The 19,467-nt window shown below is 36.1% G+C and overlaps 1 protein-coding gene and 1 long non-coding RNA gene across 9 annotated transcripts in view; both read right to left on the reverse strand.

Annotated features, from left to right (window-relative positions):
• Positions 1-10,700, reverse strand: part of adgrb2 (adhesion G protein-coupled receptor B2) — a 371,126-nt gene extending 360,426 nt beyond the window's left edge. For all 8 annotated transcript variants that reach the window (XM_047816852.1, XM_047816848.1, XM_047816851.1 and 5 more), the window contains exon 1: positions 10,026-10,700. The gene's annotated coding sequence lies outside the window, so the exon portion shown is untranslated. The remainder of the gene's footprint in view (positions 1-10,025) is intronic.
• A 5,044-nt stretch (positions 10,701-15,744) lies between these two features.
• Positions 15,745-19,467, reverse strand: part of LOC125145087 — a 61,501-nt gene continuing 57,778 nt past the window's right edge. Inside the window, exon 3 of the long non-coding RNA XR_007143403.1 lies at positions 15,745-16,687. This is a non-coding gene — a long non-coding RNA (uncharacterized LOC125145087). The remainder of the gene's footprint in view (positions 16,688-19,467) is intronic.

The raw sequence follows: 19,467 nt of genomic DNA on the forward strand, positions 1-19,467 counted from the left end.
CCAAAGGTGGGATATTTAAAGAAAGTAATTCGACTGTACTGTGAAGTATGAGTATAATAATAATAAAGTCTTCTTCTTCTTCTTCTTCTACAAAACTAAAAATATAGATACTAGATTAAAACGATTAAAGACATTAGATTAAGATCTAGTATCTTAGTAAAAGATCTTAGACTGAGACACTCAGAGGAATATGCCAGCTACAGGGGGTTTGTGGTAGGTTTTTTCAGGTAGGTTCTGCGGTTTGTTCTAATTTTCCAATTGGGTTTTATTACAAACTCTAACGATGATTGTATTTTTTTTTTCTTTCTACAAGCATTTATGTAATGATTTGTATTTGTGTATTAGAGTTATCATCTTGATAAGGAAGACTGAAAGATTTACCTTTGGCCATGTCTGTACTGAATGCGACCTCATACATCAAAATGTTAAAAGGGATCAATGTATTTCTACATCTGGTGTCAATAACTTTATTGTATATATGAACAGTGATGAATAATTAAATGGATATTTGCCCATTCATGAAAGGAGGCCAGTACTTCTGGTGTTGACTGTAGGATAAGCGTTCTGTCTGAAACTATAAACAGTGCATCCGAGCTGTTTGTGTACTATCTTGGCATGAGCCTAAGGGCATTGTTGTGTTCATGAGATTCAATCTTGTTTGCTTTTAATAAACGATGACAAAACTATCCATGCATATCCAGCTAGACACATAACTGAATTCCAAAAGTGCTGACAATTACATTTGTTGTCCTCATTTAATCTGGTTGAGGACCGATCGCATAAGGTTTTATTATCAATGAAATCTAAGCCAGCAAGGGTTATTTAAAAAAATTTTTTTATAAAATGTGACAATTTTCATTAACTTTACATGTGCAAGATGGCATAACAGACTAACAGATGGTCATTTTAACTTCATGAGAGGAATCTAAGCCAAGCATCTGGGGTGTATAACAGCATGTGACTGATGGGATGCAAAGAAACCTGATTCAGAAACACTGAAAATATTGCAATTAGGTCTGTATAATGTGATTCCCAAACTTATTTGATTAAACAAGAATATCTGTTTGCCCTAGTTTAACCACACTGTGTCTCAGAACGACCCCTCACTAAACAAATGACAACTTTGTAGGCTTATAATTCTCACATCAAACATGCTCTGTAGACCGACTGACCTTTATGTTATAAGCCTCACATTACATTAGAACTCTTCCACAGTTCTACATGAGTTTTATGCATTTTTAAATAGATTTTTTCCAACATGATCCACATGAATGCAATTAACTGATTCACTGATAAAGGCACTCTGACATATGGCTATATTTGCAGTTGGAAGTTAATATCCAAAAGTTATGCGATAAAAATTTGCATATATTCATTATATAGTCAAGATATGCACTTCTTTAAGTCAATTTTCTGCAAACCTTATTTATGCAAATCATCTGTGTGTACACACTTTTAATGTTGCCAGAGATCTAAAAGTAGAAATGTAGAGATTTCTTAGAATGTCTGAGACATGAGTTTTCAATAGCGTCTCAACCACCTTTTTACACAGGCAGCTGTCAAAAAAACAAGTGACAATTTAATAATGATCAAATAAAAAATAAAAAACACTAATATAATAAGACATCAATGAGAATAAGCTAAATATTGATATATCAAAATGTCGTCCTTATCTTACCTTAGACATACACATACGTTGCTGATATACAGTATCGCTGCATAAATAGGCCCAGTTATGATCATCACCTAAATCACTGCACATCATTTAAATGTATCATTACGGATTCCACGATTATTACTTACCAACGTATAAAATAGCACTTGATCCAGCTCATCCACATCGCATTTTATGTAGCATTTTATTATAATATTTTTTTTTAAATGCTTCGACAGTTAACTTAATAACGTTACAATATGTTACATTTACCTCATAAAGTCATAATGTGTATTTAAGTGCATAATTATAATTACAATGTGTATAAATATAGCGCTGTGCAAATTTTTGGAATAAAATCTGAAATTCTGTACACGGCTCTTAAATTTCACACCTAGATTAATTTTGCCCTTTTATGCACACATACACAAACACAATTTTACTGTGCTAAAAACTCTCATGGACAATACTTATGCATGATTTTGTTCTTCCTTCATGTTTACATACCGCATATCAATTCAATTCGAATTAAAATCATGCCCTCACAAATCCTTTCATATTTTTGAGCACCTGCACTCGTTTTCCTTTTTTCTCGCATTTGGATTTTTACTATTAAAAGTGTCCAATTGTTCATAATGGGTTACAGGTTTTGGACAGTTGAATCGTTACTACTCTGTACTTGAAGCCAGTAAAATAAATGAGATAGAAAAAAATGCAGAATATTCAGAGATCTTGGTCATTTCTAGCTTTAAATTTATAAAGCTACTAATCTGTCCTGCAAATGAAGTCATATATAAACACGCTCAGCTTTCTCATATATTGTACATTGCAGACTTTATACATCACATGACTGTCATCTATCATTCTATTCAATCAGGCTTCCATACACAATGGTTTGAAATGAATGATTAAAAAAAATAAAGAAGTAAAAATAAAAAACACCAGTCATTGAGACAAAAACAGCTTGTGAATCATATGGGTTAAAGATGAAAGCTGAGATCCAGACAAGATAAATAAAAAAATTTAAAAAATGGGGCCAAAAACAAGCAAATCGGATTCAAATTATTCTGCAGAATGTCATCTCAGCTGAGCATCATATTATGTGCTGATGTTTTAAAAAAAAAGACTAAGAAAACATGTCTCAAGTAGGCACAAGACCAACAAAACAGAGCAAAACCAAAGCTGGCTTTGCATCAAGCTTATGAAAAACATACATGTCAGACTTGGTGTCAAGCACAAGCTTGGTTTGGCAGTGTGATGGTGTACAGTTTAATGTATACAGACATACAAGGTATACAAAGTTTCCTGATGCTCACTGAGAAATGTCCAAAATATTATAAACTCAGGTCACAATATACAATCATCCTATCGCCATTAGACCATGGTTTTTATCCCTCCTACTGTATGTTCAGTAACTGGAGCACACAGGGCTGTTCATAACAAGCCAATTCAACCTGCAGTGACTTTACAATTCAACTGGTTCTACATGATATAAACTACTTATAGGAGGTGTTTCAAATCAAAACTAGCAACTTATGGCATATAATAAAACAACAAAAGTCAAACAAAAAGTAAAATAAAAAAAGTCAATCATCAAAAAGTCTTTTAATAAGGTTGTGGTCCATTACAGACCATGTCCCTTGACATAGATTGTACCAGTCTCCAGAAGTGGACTAGAGAGATTGTACACAATTTGTCCAAAATATATTCTGTCAGTTGGCATTTGGATTATAGTGGTGGAGTTGCTGTCTAACACATCGGTCCAACATTGCCCCAAGGCAAACAAATGGTTTGAAGGTCATTGCATATGATAGCATTTCTTTAAATGCGTCAAACCATTCAGCTGCACTGCATTCCCTATAGATAGAGGGACAGGGTCACCTTAGAAAAGACAACTCTTTTCAGAATAGAATTATTTCATCATAGGTTAAAGGTGATCTGTCAGAATAATGTATTGATTGAGTTACAGTATATTCAGGTCATACGTCTAGCAGAGGCAGATTTTTAGGGAAAGGATATTCAACTCTACCAACATCAAGACACCTGACAGTTCTTTGTGGCAACAAACTTTATGTTGCTAAATATGAACATTGTAATTTTGTCCTATTCACTAATTTAAAAAAAAAAAAAAGCATTGTAAAAGCAGGTGCTAAAGTGTTTATTCAACTGATTCAACAGAGAGAAAAGGCTTTGTATTTGAAAATCTGAAGATCCTTTCGGAAAAGGGCATAGTACACAACAGTGTAATACGATGTGATTTAAATGGATTCAGCTTCCCTTATGTCAAGGCTAAGTGCTGTAGCTGTATGCACACTCTGGAAGACCCAGGAGCAATGCAAACGAAATCTGAAGGATTTCATTATCACTCACTGCTCAAGGATGAGCTCATACCTGACAAATATTTGCACATTCACCTTGCAACAGTCTGCAGTTGTGCGTGTGTTAGTGTGTATGTGAGCATAGTGACTTACTAATCAAAGATGCATGTGATAAAATAGACTTAGCCCAGCCTGCATCTAATTACACTGTATCATTCATGTGGTAACTTACATTTTATGGAAATGGTTTGCATTTAGACATGCTCATTAGAATGAAATTGCATTTCGCATGCTAATTTTGAGGACTTTGTAGTATTATTTATGTACCTGACATTAGGTGTCATAATACAATACAGGTTACTGTTACTCTCTGAATATGAGTTTTGTTTTTTACAACATTATAGTGTTCATATAACTCATATTCTAGAGAGTAACAATAACCTGTGTTGCATTATGACACCTGTCAGGTACATAACAAAATTAGCATGCAAAAGGCAATTTCATTCTAATGAGCCAAGTGAAGCCAAATTAATGTGTTTTCTCTTATTTCATATATTTTTCCTCCACAGTCACCGGACCTGAACCCAATCGAGATGGTTTGGGGTGAGCTGGACCGCAGAGTGAAGGCAAAAGGGCCAACAAGTGCTAAGCATCTCTGGGAACTCCTTCAAAACTGTTGGAAGACCATTTCAGGTGACTACCTCTTGAAGCTCATCAAGAGAATGCCAAGAGTGTGCAAAGCAGTAATCAAAGCAAAAGGTGGCTACTTTGAGAACCCCTAGAATATGACATATTTTCAGTTGTTTCACACTTTTTTGTTATGTACGTATATAATTCCACGTGTTAATTCATAGTTATATATATATATATATATATATATATATATATATATATATATATATAGAGAGAGAGAGAGAGAGAGAGAGAGAGAGAGAGAGAGAGAGAGATGTTTTTGCTGATCTATTAAAGGATAAGACTCTTATTTTGAGTCTTAAAAGTTTTAACAGGTACATGTTTATAGAGATTCTAGTTCTGTTAAAATGGCAATGACTTTTAAACCATGTCAGAGTTAACCATGTCAGTTAAACCTTGTCAAGTGGTAAACAACTAGAAACAAAAGTATCCAGCTTACATAAGTATATACCTGCCATCAATTAAAGTGACTGACTAACCCCAAATAAAGTACAGCTGTCCCTATATGATTTTCCTGACATCTTCTCGGTTCCATCTAACTGAAAATGCCATGGGCTTTTAAGAGCTTACAAAAACAGGTATGGGGTCAGATTGTTGAAAATTTTCTATCGTCAGTGAGTTACAAAAGATTTCCTATTGATTGGTTTCAGTAAAAACAGGACGTCCCTCTAAATCTGACCCGAGAGGCTGCCAAGACAACATTAAAAGAACTGTAGCAATTTCTGGCAAGTACTGGTTGCTCAATACAATCACCTAAATTCTTTGGATGTCAGGGCTATGGGGTAGGATAGCAAACCGGAAGTCTTTTTTAGTCCCACTCATCTCCTGGCCTGGCCATCTCTTTTTTCATCTTGTCAATCCAAGTGACCCAAGTGGTCGTCCACTCAGTCCTATACAGTTATCATGAGAATGCACAACACATCCTGATGACGTAATTTACTATACAGTAACAGACAGCACTTCTAAATAATACCAACACCATATTTTGTCGAAGCTGGGAATCATGCAATGTGTTAATACTACCTCCTGTTGAGGAAGAGAATCACTAAGATGTTGATACTGAATTTGACTCAACAAATCACAACCTTCTACTACAACTATGTCTCTATTAATTACTCACGGTTCGAATGCTGTACTCATTTGAGTATAAGAATTTCTAGTCTTAGTGCTGTATCCTATTAAAGGAGAGGATCACTCACAGAGCACAGAGATTAGGATAAAGAAACATTCATTCTAGAGTTCCAAATGTCATACAACACATCATATGAAATCTCTATTTAATCTGCTTGCCTGTGGTTTTACGTGCATGGATTTACTAGCTGGTAAACGAGCTTTAACTTACTTTTAAGGACAAATAAGGCCTTACTGAAGAAACTGATAGTTTGTAGACCTGTTCAGGCACATGCATGAGTAAATGTGCGATAGAATGTGTTTGAGATTTGTCCAAGTGTATTGGGGAGGATCACATTTTAATTTTGCTTGGATAACTTTATCATTAGCTTGACATGCATGCAGTACCACTGCTGTGCTGTACTTCTGCTTTTAACTCTGATCTTTATTCTGCTTAAACACATTTTCTGCCGAAAAGAGCCTAAAATTCAGAGAATGATGAACAGTCTGTTTCGGTATGCAAGGTGGCTGTACTAGGCTTCCTCAAGATTTGTACTTCAATGCGCTGTTGCATCTTTGCCAACAGCTCATGCATTTGGCCCATGCCCGCTGCCAGCTTCTCTAATCTGTGTTCCAAAGCAGTAAATACACTCTCCTCTCTTTCACGGAACACAGGAACATAGCAATGGAACTTTTTTCTAGAGAACATTGCAGCCATATGTACAGCACATCAGAGTGCCAGAGAAAGGAAATAAATAGATATTTTCATAGGCTGTGAGGAGTACTTCATGCATCACTAATGCCATTATCTTTTACCGAGGTCTGTAAGTGTCTGTTGCAGATGTCCAGGTCCCAAACAATTTAGGTATTAATTGTGCCCACAATCCAACTCCATCAGAGCTTGGCAGGACAAGCAACTTTCCATCCTGTTCTGAAATACACAAAAGTTTGGGATAGTTGCAAAGTTTAAATTAAAACAAGTTTATCCAAAATAAATAAATAAATAAATAAATAATTTAAGGATTATATGAGTTTTATGTTATGCTGGGTTTTGAATCCACCTCCACAAGATCACACACATTGATATCAAGGTCACATGGGGATGACGTTTCTATTAAACAGAGTCTAGAGTATATACAGAAAGTCTATAAGTCTGGAAGGAAATATCCCTGATGGTCCAAAACAAAAAGAAATGGAACCTTGATCCAGATAATCATAGTAAAAGATGCACAACTGATTTAATAACAGTTAGCCAATGTTTTCTGTATACAGTACACACTGAGGCTGCTGTTAGACTCACATGTACTGTACCTCAAGATAGAAGACAGGACAGACTGTTGTGGAAGATGATAAAAGTCATTACTTTTTTACGATGGAGATTTATATACTTTTATAAAGTGTCGCTAAAGTTTTTTTTCATCGTAAACAGCTTAGATTACATGCATCATGTGTGCTTGATTCGGCCTGAGTAATATCTCATTGAGTAATTATTATGGTTTATAATTCAAGCATTTAAGTCTATTTTTTACCTTTAAAATGTATAATAATAATATTATGGGTATTCTTATTATTATACACTGAATGGGCAGGACCTCTGTATGACCTGTCATCCTATAGGCTATGAATAAAGGTTAACATAAAGAGAAACAGCTTTTCTAGTAATATTTCTTTATTATTTTGTATTTAATACATATAAAGTCAAATGAAATTAAATCAATGACTAGATTTGATAGGTTGATTTTAACAAAACAATGTCTTGGTGTGTATATTAGTTGGAGAGGAATGTCTTCTGATTGATGATTTGATCTTGGATCATTTTTGTTGACCATTTATATTTATATACCAGTATATTTAGTTAAAAAATACCATCAGTGCCATCTACTGAAAAAAACCCCTAAATAAACAAAGTACATCAAGCATCAACCATATAAGCGGCCATGTTAAACTGGCGAAAAAGGTCCCACATTGTGGAGCTGACAGGAAGTGAAATGCTTGGCTAAAAATCACACACTAGAAGAGACATCACATTTAGCCTTGAGTGTGCACTGAGGGGGAAAAAAGCCATAAGGTATATGTCACATCAAAATCTTGATTTTTCACTGCATTATATAGCAGAAGGACAAAGAATCAATACAATCTGCGAGACTTTGGATTTCTATCTTAGCTGAACATAATGAAAAGACATTACATGAAAACAAATATTGCTACTGGTCCCCTTGCTGACGCATTCGTGTGGTAGAAAATATCAGTACATAATCCTCGGAGGACAAGCAAAGGAAATGACAGGAGCAATCGGCTGGCTAGGAGACTGAGGTGCCAGAGACAGCAAGTTACAAAAACACTCTGGGGACAGTCCCGTCCCATGAGCATGGTTACTGTATTCTCCCTAGATTAATAGCATGACTCAAGCTGCTCTGCAGTGCTCTCACTTCTAGGATACAGGGATCACTGTTTCTTATCAGTTGACAATCAATATTTCTTCAGCTCATGACATTCTTGAAGAAATTAATTTGAAGGTGTCAGGGTCCACTGTTGCATGCCTCGCTTTAAACAGCATGTTTCATATTCTGAAAACATGCATTAGCAAAACACCCATGACAGATACATGTGACGTAAACATAGCCTCCAGCATCAATGCACTGATTTCTCGTGACATTACATAACAATATAAACCATTTATTGATTAATAATTCTCAAACCATTCCGTGTACATCATTTGCCTAAGTGATTTGAAAGCTTTTAAGTAAATAGCTTGAAGCGAGGAGTGGTCCGAGATAAGAATGATTTACGATAGCAAAGCATGGTGAAGCACTGATGAGGAGCTAAAGCTTATTTATCAAAGAATATCATTCGGTAGGGCTATCCCCGAGCTGACTCGATCTAAACTCCAGATCCACTGGCAGAAATAAATGTATCATGCTTTATCTCACTGTCGTTCGTTATTTACGGCTGCCACAAAAGCACCATACTGCCAAGAAGTGGAGAGAAAGAGGAGGAGTTTAGTTTATTTGGGGACAAAAACTGGATGGTCAGGGATTGTGGTTTACTCAAGCAGGCAAGGCCAAGCTGTCACCTGGCTCATGTTCCACATGCAGTGATCCATGCTCCATTGCTTGCAAGCTAAATAGTGAGCTGCTTTAACAGTGTTTGGCAACATACACAGCCACCAATGCACACTCCAACGGACACTCCTATGTCCAATGCATGCAGAATCTTTTTTCTCTCTCCTCTAATCATATTCACTGTGCATTTCCATCCACTTGGCACACGAGATGGATTTTATTAGTGTTAGATGTTAAACCTCTAATGCTGCACATATGCTAATGCGTCTCGAGCGTATTAACGGTAGATGCGCATAGAAGGGGCTTTAACTATATCTTCCATTAGAAGCTCTGTTTATTTCCCCATTCATTACTGAGAAAGACAACATCGCGCTTTCAAAATCCATCCGAAGTGCATTAAGGGAGCGAACCGGATATCGTGTCCGGTCAAGCGTAGCTCGTGAAATGTTCTCTGGCATTAAGGGATTCGGAGAAAGAAAAATGTTGTTCAATTGAGAGCTCCATGAATGCGCATTTCTGCCGAATCCGAGCTAAAGCTGCGCTCAACAGATGGGCGAATGTTCATCAGCAGCACCACCTGCATGCGTGAGAGAAAACCACCGCGCAAAAGGCACGTTTATAGGCTGTGGGCATGCATCATGCGTAAATGGTTACTCCATAAGCCAGTCATGCTTTGTAACCATAGACTATTGTGAGGAAAGAGCAAATGCGTCGTGTGCTATGCTCTTTCCAGAATATTTCTGAGACTCCAGCAAAGCAGCAGGTGTGCCACATTAAATCTCCTCAATACTTTACAAAGGAACGAAAAGGAAAATGCGACAATCGGCATGCAATCAGTGCTACAAGACACTATCGCTTGGAGTGATCGATAGCTAAAGCTGTCTATTCTGTTAAGTGAAATTATCAGTAAGAATAACTCAATGAGGTTCTTGAGCCCTTATCCTTTGTGCAAAGTTACCATCCGGCCAATAAATAAGGAAGACAAAAAGCCACGATTAAAACGTTGGAACTTGCGGTAAGAGACGCAAACGTGCGCAACTTCACATCATCCGTAAAATAGAAAGAATAGGACTGATGAGACTTTACGGCTCGTGCGTACGCACACTGACTGCTAAAATGTCTTGCATGCGTAGATGTATAAGGGTTGTCTGTTTCAAGAGGGGTCAGTAGAAGAAGCTTACAGATTACCTGATCTCTTCCAGCAGCAGTTATTCGACAGTGCCGGGTGCGTTTTTTAGGTACGAACGAAGTTCGCCGTCCATGACGCGCCTCAGTTCACAAGATCACACGAGCAGCTTTTCAGTGGCGGAGTAAAGCTTTTCACTATCTATCCGCCCACCGGGCTTCGGTCACGCGGGCTATGGAAGCATAGAAATATACGGAGGACTCACGACATTGAAAGAAGAAAGGAAATGAAAAAGATATATATAGATATAAATAGAGAGAGAGAGATTTAAAAATCAGAGAAGAAAACAAATGTAAAAAAAAAAAAAGAAAAAGAAAAGAAAAAAAAATCCGACAATGCACAAAATGGCAAGTGCAGGAGGTTAGGAGAGGTCCACACTAGTTCATAATCTTAAAGCGCCGGTAATTCCAAGCTGCGCGTCCATCCTTATAATTCCAGCCGAATTAAACAAAATCACGCGCGCTCGAGTCTTCCATCCGCGTATTCCCGAGGTGATGCAGTTAGTCGTCTGTTATTACTGTTATTTCTTTATTTTGTTTACTCCCACTGCAGCTTTCCGTTCGCAGCTCGTCTTAGATTGTGAGCGTGTCGCTCTCTCTCTCCTGGCATCCGAGCTCTAACCGGACTAGTTGTGCCTCGCACGGGCGCGCATCTGGATCCCCCGCATTCGAGACGGAGGCGCGCGCTCTCTCGCGTAGAGAAGGGGATGACTAGTCCGCGCGCACTGCTTTAGTGACGTCAGACGGCGCAGATTCCCAATAAGGGGTGTCAAACTCTATTTCACACCCTGCAGAAAAATAAAATCCAGTATTGTATACATTTATTCTTAACAGTAGGGCCTTATATATCCAGAGAGAAGCCGAAACACGCCAGAACAGATATCAACAAATTAGCAAAGAAGAAAGAGTAATCCAAATGTCTTCTGGTTAATTATACAACCTTAAAAAAAGGTTCCATTCCCTATAAATAAACTATAGACTATGCAAATAAGGACAACTCTGATAGACATCATAGAATCGTTCATTCTAATTAACGGGTTGAGTACAAAATTGCTTCAGGCTCAACCCTTATCTTCTTAAATTTTGGCCAACTGGCTTATTTTGTATTCATTATTCCCTTTAACTGCTTTATCCTGTTCAGAGTCATTATATGTATTGTAGCAAAAATCAAAAACAATGATTGTAACCCAGTGACATGCCCTGTTCATTCCAAGGCACCATGCATACACAGGTTCACACCTAACAGTAATTTATCATAGACAGCTTACCCCTCTGGAACCTCCTTTCCACCTGTATATGTGGAAAGAAACTGACATAGGCACAAGGGTGACATGCATAGAATCTTCACTCAAACAGCTCAACCCAAGGATCGAACCTGAGCACCCTAAAGATGTTAGGCATCAATGTGGATAAATATAATTACATGTTATACATTTACCTTTTACATTTACAGCGTTTGGCAGACACCCTTATCCACAGCGACGTACAAAAAGTGCTTAAGTCTCTATCATTGGATACATTAACTCTGGTTCACTGTTACATACTTAAGATACCATGAGTCTAAAAAAGTTTTCTCCATCTTTTTTTTTTCATTATTTTATTATTTATATGATGAACATGCTATGAAAGTATAAAAGTACTATTTTGTAACACTGTTTAGTGTAGAATTATAAGCATAATGTTATTTTGAATGTGCTGCGTACAAGATTGATGATGAGTCAAAACATGCTTTGGAGGTCTTGCTGATATGACATGCTTTGGAATTTGCTGATATGATTACATCACTGATATCAGCAGTAGGAGCAGTTAGGAAATAAAATAAAAGTAATGTGCAAGATCTCACAGAATAATTCAACGGTCGGTTACAATGACATTTACAGACAGTGTAAAGCCTTACATTGTAATCACAACATAATTTTATAAGATCTTAATACACACTATATGACCTAAAATATATGGACATCTGAACATTAAATGCAAATACATCTCTGAAAGATTGTTGCCACAGTTGAAAGCACACAACTGTACAGGATATTCTTGCATGAAGTAACTTTAAGAAATCTAGTCAATGGAATTAAGAGACCCAAACCTAGTGTGAAATCTGAAATGGTTAATGTAGAAAATGTAGTGTCCTTCACAGAGAATTGACCTCAACTCTACTGAACACTTTTGGGACGAACTATAACTGGATATGACATCTTATCTGAGACCAGTGCTTGACCTCACTAAAGATTGACCTAACTTTTAGCTGAATGATCACATATCACAACAGCTATGCACTAGCAACTTGTGGAAATCCTTTACAGAAGAGTGGAGCGAATTATCACAGTCAAGATCTGGGACTGAACAAAATTATGGGTTTGACTGGTCAGGGGTGCACATGCTTTTGGCCATATACTGTATATGAATGTGGTGTAAGTGTTTGGACCAGTTTCCGCTGTGAGCTATTGTAGGCTATAAATGAGTTTTAACTACTACACACCAAAAAGTGATGGAGACATGTCCTTCTCACCCAAGTATTAGTTACACCTACAGTAGTCCTAGGTGATTTCAGACATTTAACAGGAAGGCCCTGGGCAGAGGAATGTGGGAACTGTGTGTGGTAGATGAGGTAGTATACTGAGCAGTATTAAGAGGACAAACAGACTTTTTTCTGTGATTGTTATACACAATGCTAAAATTAAATATGATTTATGACCTGTCCTGGAAGTTCTGTAGCTGTTTCACTGATATATGATGCCAACATTATGTAATACCTCAGAACTGTCATAAAAAGAACAAGAGCTTATACCAAGGGTGATGACAAGAAAGACCGTATTCTATAGAACAGGGACAGCTTATCCTAAAAAAAAATATGTTAATGAATTAATTTGCAAAGTAATATAGCGTACTGTGTAAAATAAAAATAAAACAAACAAATAAACAAACAAAGAAAACAAGCACAATTATAATTTGTAAAATAAGATAGAGAATAAACAAACAAACAAATAAATAAATAAACAAACAAATAAATAAATATTCCCTTCTGCAATAGACTCTGTACATGTTATTGTTTAAAATACAAAAAGTCCCAAAAATATAGGCAGCCTGAGGCTAGTGCTTGTGTCATTCCCGGTGGACTTGCATCCATAATTGAAGAACCAGAAAACAGAGACACCAACAAAATAAAAGCAAATACTGTATGCTGTGACATTCAAAAACCTTTAAACTACACCTGAACATGTGTCATAACTTAAACAGCTCTATTTGCTATCAGCCAACAGAACTGTATGTTTTTGAACTATGTTTAACCGGCACGATTCTCCCTCTCATCCCACATATTTCCCTTTCACCAGAACTGTATTTTATTTATTTCTTTTTCTTTTTCTAATGAATATTTTATGGTTGAATGTTTTGAGCTTATCCATCGCAGCCAGCATAGATCCCAAGACACTTAACACACTGCACTTATCACTTCATGTAAAGGAAGGGTGAAAACCTTTGGATACAAATGTATATTAGCTGAACCCGAAGGAATAAAGATGCAGCAACAAAAACAACAAAACTACACATACACAAATCTGCCAACAACAAACCTAAGTTAAAATTGCAAAAGACATTAAAATCCTCTTGTACAGTCATGGCATTTTTTTCAGACCCCTAGTGGAGGTGTGTCAGTATGAAAATGTTTCTAAAAGGCTATGATCCCTTAATTTGCTTTCCAGCTTTCTAAAAAAAAAAAAGACAACAGGAAACCACTTTAGAGATTATGTTCTTGCTAATCTATGAATTATCGAGAAAAATGTAACAACTTTACTCATTAATAAATAAATAAAAGAGGAAAAAAATAAAGTTTCTATAATTATTTGTGGCAGATGCACACTATACAATAGCACTTCAAGAAATGTTCCTCAGAAACAAATAAATACTGATTATTGAACTGACTGAATAATACAGAAATAGTGTTGTTGCTGCTTTAAGATGCACCGTAATGATCAGTTCATTACATACATATTTAGCTGTGATTTACATATCATAGCACTAATTAGTTTCTATAAAGGTTAATAGCGTTTTGAACAGAGTTTGGTGACAAGATTAGGGTTTCTGCCTTTTATACAAATTTATATCTGTTTAATTGAAATCCACCCACATCACCTTTGCTTATTTAAATGCATATCATTTTGTCATTAATTTTTAATATATTATTAAGGGAATATGTGGCTGGGCTTCTTTATTGTTCAGAGTAGAGGAATAACTCATCACGACTAAGACAGAATAAGCTTCCAGATTTTGTATCTAACCTTGACCGTTTCTGCTTTTATAGAATCCTTCAAACAAACAGTTAAAACAAAAGGAACATAGTAAGACATAGCACTTGTTTTTAGAACATTCTTATATTCTACTTTTTTCTTATTAAGCTGTGTGTTAAACTCTTAACTCTGGATTAGGAAATGTAGACCTCTTAATGGCCTACCATATGGCAGCTCTTCAGAAAACAATACGTTTGTTTTTGCTATACACTGAGACATTGTATTGGAGACAGTATTTGAGATCGTAAGATGATTACAAGTCGACAAATCAAAATTACTTTTAAATATGTTTCATTTCCTGATATTAGCACCTAGATGTGTTAAACAACTAATAACATTGTGCCTTTTAAGGAAGACCACTTAATCTGTAGGTGAACAACAGTATTGAATCAAATAGTCTTAATGTAAATAACACTTGGTGGATGGATTGAATGGTAAATGGTGGATTATAAAATTTTCGCACCTACCCTGTGGAGGTTGTTGGTGATCTCATTGACTCTTCTTTTTTTATTTAACTTCACAGCTCTCGCTATATTTCTGTCATCAACTGCTGTTGTGTTTCGTGGTCGGTCTGTTCAGTGTCAGGTAGTACATTCTTTTTTTCCCAGGACATTCTGATCACACATCTTTTTTGCAGCTTCAAAACAACTTGCTATTTCTCCCATGGACATCTCTCTGGTCTTGATGATAGTTTACCCTTTTTTAATAACAAATATGGTTATGAAACCTCAGGTCTGTGTGAAAACAGGTGAAACTCAGGGCTCAAAGCAAGTGCAGACATTTAGAGCTATCACTTGTTAAAAAACAGTCTAACAGTCTTAATTAATATTAATTAATATTAATTAATTATTTTCATGTTCTAATATTTATGATGACTTGACCAATGGATGGATTTTCCCATCTTCTAAGTTGTTTAGCGTATCTAGGTGTAACTATCTTAAAATAAATGCTGGAATTCTGCTATGAACTCATATCCATCTTTTGATTACAAACCAAACAATATTCAGTGTATAGCAAACAAAATGTATTTGTCATTGCCTTTTCCTGTACTGTAGGACAGTATTTGCTTAAGATGCAATTTTTGTGATGGGACATAATGATTGGAACAAGCAATCAGCTTGGAAAAAGTATCAGCTTGCTAAATACAAACTGCAAAGCTAGCTGTGTCAGGGAAAGGAAATTTGTTGAAATTGTTCGACATTATGTACTGTACAGGATAGGATGCATTTCACACTGTGTATATGACTGAAGGAATGCACGTACTGTGTTGAGCTTAGTAGAATATGTTGCAAAGGGTGGGTAAATGTTAGTGGTTTAAATTTCACATTGTCTTTAGTTACCTAGTCAATATTCATAGTCACAATCCAATATCCATCTTGTTCCACAGACATTCACAGTTTTTAAATCAAATCTTTAATTCTTAATCCCTTTTATTTAATAGAAAACAATAAAAACAGCTAGAATGTTATGGTCTGAAACATATAACACATTTGGGATTTAAAACTAGGTCAAGAATTGAGCCAAACAAGGCGACCCAGGAACTTGGATGAGATCCATACTGTATGTTGTTATATAGCACATATCAAAAATACAGACAATACACAAATGCAGAAAATACACAAGACCAATTACAAGGATCAGGTGCAAGCATTGAATGAGGACATGAAAATCAGGGGCTATGAATATTCTACACAGCTTCATAGAAGAGATATCACAACCAGTAAAGGATTTATATGTAATTTGCAATACAGTGTGACAGCCAAATCCGGGATGTTAAAGCTCAACTTTAGTCAGAGTCAAGCTTAGCTAAGTAGCTGAAATCTGTGGGGCAATAATTTATACAGAACTCAAGCCAAGTTCTGCAGAATTAAACTTATAACAGACTTATAACACTGATGCCTGATTATAAGAGCTTACACCTGTCTGTGTAGACCCCTTTCTTTCTTATTTGAAATATAAAATGGAGCATCATGTGAGTTATAACCAATATAATAAAGAAATGTAAAACATATTAAATCTCTTAATGGAAAATCCCAAGCAAGTGTTTTTTGTAGTCTTTTTCAATCACATGTCTTTTGCTCTTCCTCGTTCTTTCCTAAATAAACACAGTCCATTTGATTGTTTATTTTATTGTTTTGTTTGTTCATTATTTCCTCCAGAAGAGGGCTCAGTAGTTGCTGCCCACAGAACATGGCATTCTGATCAAATATGACAATTTATGATGATTTTTCTTTTCCATACAGAACTCCTCTTCTCTGAATCCATTTATCACAAAGGGACTGAAGTCATCATAATGGCTACCTGAGTAAATAAAGCCTGCCTCATCAACACGCCAGACCCATTCCACCGGGGCTATAAATCATTGCCAATGATGCACTGCGAGGAGGAAACAGAAAGAGAGAGAGAGAGAGCGTGAAAGAAAGAAAGAGATGCACATAAATGGTATGATACTATAGCTTGTAAAATCGAGATATATGAAAAAAGAAAAGAAAATGCAAATCATCACCTGCTTTATTACCCTTCATCACGTTTTGTTTTTGTTTACCTATTATTTCTCTTCACATATTCTCAAGCACACAAAACATTTGATAATAAACAGCACATAAACAGACCCTGGTACAAAACTGGACTGTTAAAGATTGGGAAAACATCTTTATCTGCCATATTTCCTTGCCCCAGAAGTGTAACCCAATCCAATCGTCTTTTTTGTATCTTCAACGAGGTTCAATGGGTTGAGCTGTGTGAGATGCTTTTCTGCTCACCCTGGATGTAAAGAGTGGTTCAATTTCTTACTGTAAGTTTCTCTGTCAGCTGAAGCCAGTCTGTTGATTCTCCTCTGAACTTGTTCATCAACAAGACATTTCTATCTGCAGAACTGCCGTCTATTTTTGCACCATTCTGGAGTCTAGAGACTGTTTAATACTATGTGCAAATCCCAGGAGATCTGCAGTATTTGAAATAGTTAAATGAGCCATGGTCACAATCACTGAGATCACATTTTTCCCCATTCTGATATTTGACGTTAATATCAACCGAAGCTTTTTCCCTGTTTCTGTTTGATTTTAAGTATTTTGCTGCGACCATATGAGTGGCTGATTAGATAATTCCATGAATTCACATGGGTGCAGCTGTTCCTAATAAATAAGTCAGTGAGTATATCTGATCTGCTGTCCTGCCAAAACATAACCACCAAAAGGATTAAGCTGAGAGGGAGAAGCATTTTCTACACATAACACCATGGTCACCCATGCCCTAGACAAACACTATTTTAGATGACAAAGAAACCTATTTCTGCTCACACCAGTGACGGAGACAGATTGCAGGAAAAGGTTGGATTTAACAAAGCTCCATCCTTGGGTAAACGAAGTCACACTGAGGAAAGCATCTTACATGGTGGCATGAAATGCATACACACGACAGCATCAAGGTAAACACTAACATCTTTACATTTAATGCATTCTCAATTAGAAGGGAAGCCAAGCAAAAAGCTATTTAATGAGTGACCAACGATCCAAAATGTCACAGAAATGAAACTAAATGACCAAAAACAAGTAAAAATGTTGCTGGAGACATTACAAGTATGATTAAGAACTCTATTTACATAGCAATTAAAGTACAAATGATACACTTATTATATTTTGGTACACATTAATAATGTTATTCAAAAAGTACACCTCATTTATCAAACTAGGAATGAACAAACGTAAAGGAATTCAGTATGGAAAAATGGTCCATGATTGTGTATAAAAAATGTGAACCTCGATTTATAAGCTTCGCAGCATATTACTGGTGGGAGTTTTATACAGAATGGATATGCAAATTTATATAAGGATCGTGTTGACAAGCTTAACACCTTATTTCTAACAATATATAAGAATTTAATTAAAGTTTTTAATACAGTCATTTTGTATCAAAGAACACATCGCCTCAGGAAAGCAATCCAAAGTAAATTTTTAAATTAAGACAAATAAAACTAGCCATGCAATTAGGGCAAAAAAATAGCACCTATAATAGGAATAAAAGTTACTTCGTGCCCATGGAAGCCAATCACCTGTATTGGCTGACCTGCATTACTGGAAGATTTAGCTCAAAGCATGTTTAGGAGAAGATCTTTGACCATCTAGTCATCATTTTGTCGGATCATGGAGTTTTGCTGGTGTCATTAAATGCAAATCAGCCATGTTGAGAACATGCTTGTTATTTTAAGAGTCAGTTGTATCTGTGCATGAGTGCAAAAAAAAAAAAAAAAATCAGATTTACAGATTTTTTGTTTAGTGGAACCTTTGGCAGAAATCTTTAGTAGTTTGTCATTTGAAAACAAATATCTGACAAGTACCAATATGAGATACTTTTCTAGGTAACTGGCAAAACATACTGTAGCACACCAAATATGCTGTTTATGTCTCCAAATGTCTTCAGGTCTATTCTGAAGGATGTGTTCAAATATTCAGAGTGAATGAAGCTAAGATTTTTTTTTTTTTAAGTCAAGCAAGTACATAGTATTTAGTACATTTGGTACTGTGTCAATAGACAGTGGTGCTTAAGTTAAGGGATGTCTTAAATGTAAGGTTTGCATATTGACCAGCAAAACATTTCCTTACTAAAAATTCATAGGAAATAAGTAAGAACAATAGGTATCACTGATAACCTCAACCTTACCAACTCCAGTCATTCGTGTGTCAAAATGTTGTAAGAAAAAAAAAATGCTTAAATACATTCTTACAGTCTGACCATGTTGGGTTTTAGGGAAAGTGTAATCTTAAGACCTTGAGGGGATAAAAATTGAAATTCTGTATTCAGATACAGAGGGAGAAGTAAGATTATGGGTCATGGGTTTAGATGCCAATCCTTTCAGCAGAGGGAGCTTATGTACCAGGAAAATCTAGCACCACATGATAACAAATAAATGTTTTTACACCTCGCTTTTTACTGTCTAGCCGAGCAGGCTTTGGGTCATGCAGGTGGAGAATGCAACACCCAGACACGCATGTACTGTACACACTCATACACACACACATACACTCTACTCCTCCTTTTGATGTGAGACAAAAAAAGACATTCTACAAGAGATGGAGAGAATACACTCACTACACACTCAGTCAAACATGTCATATTAAGTAAGAGCCGGAAGACTAGATATTCTGTTGACAGCAAAA

Source organism: Tachysurus fulvidraco, chromosome 7, assembly GCF_022655615.1.
Source record: "Tachysurus fulvidraco isolate hzauxx_2018 chromosome 7, HZAU_PFXX_2.0, whole genome shotgun sequence".
Taxonomy (NCBI): domain Eukaryota; kingdom Metazoa; phylum Chordata; class Actinopteri; order Siluriformes; family Bagridae; genus Tachysurus; species Tachysurus fulvidraco.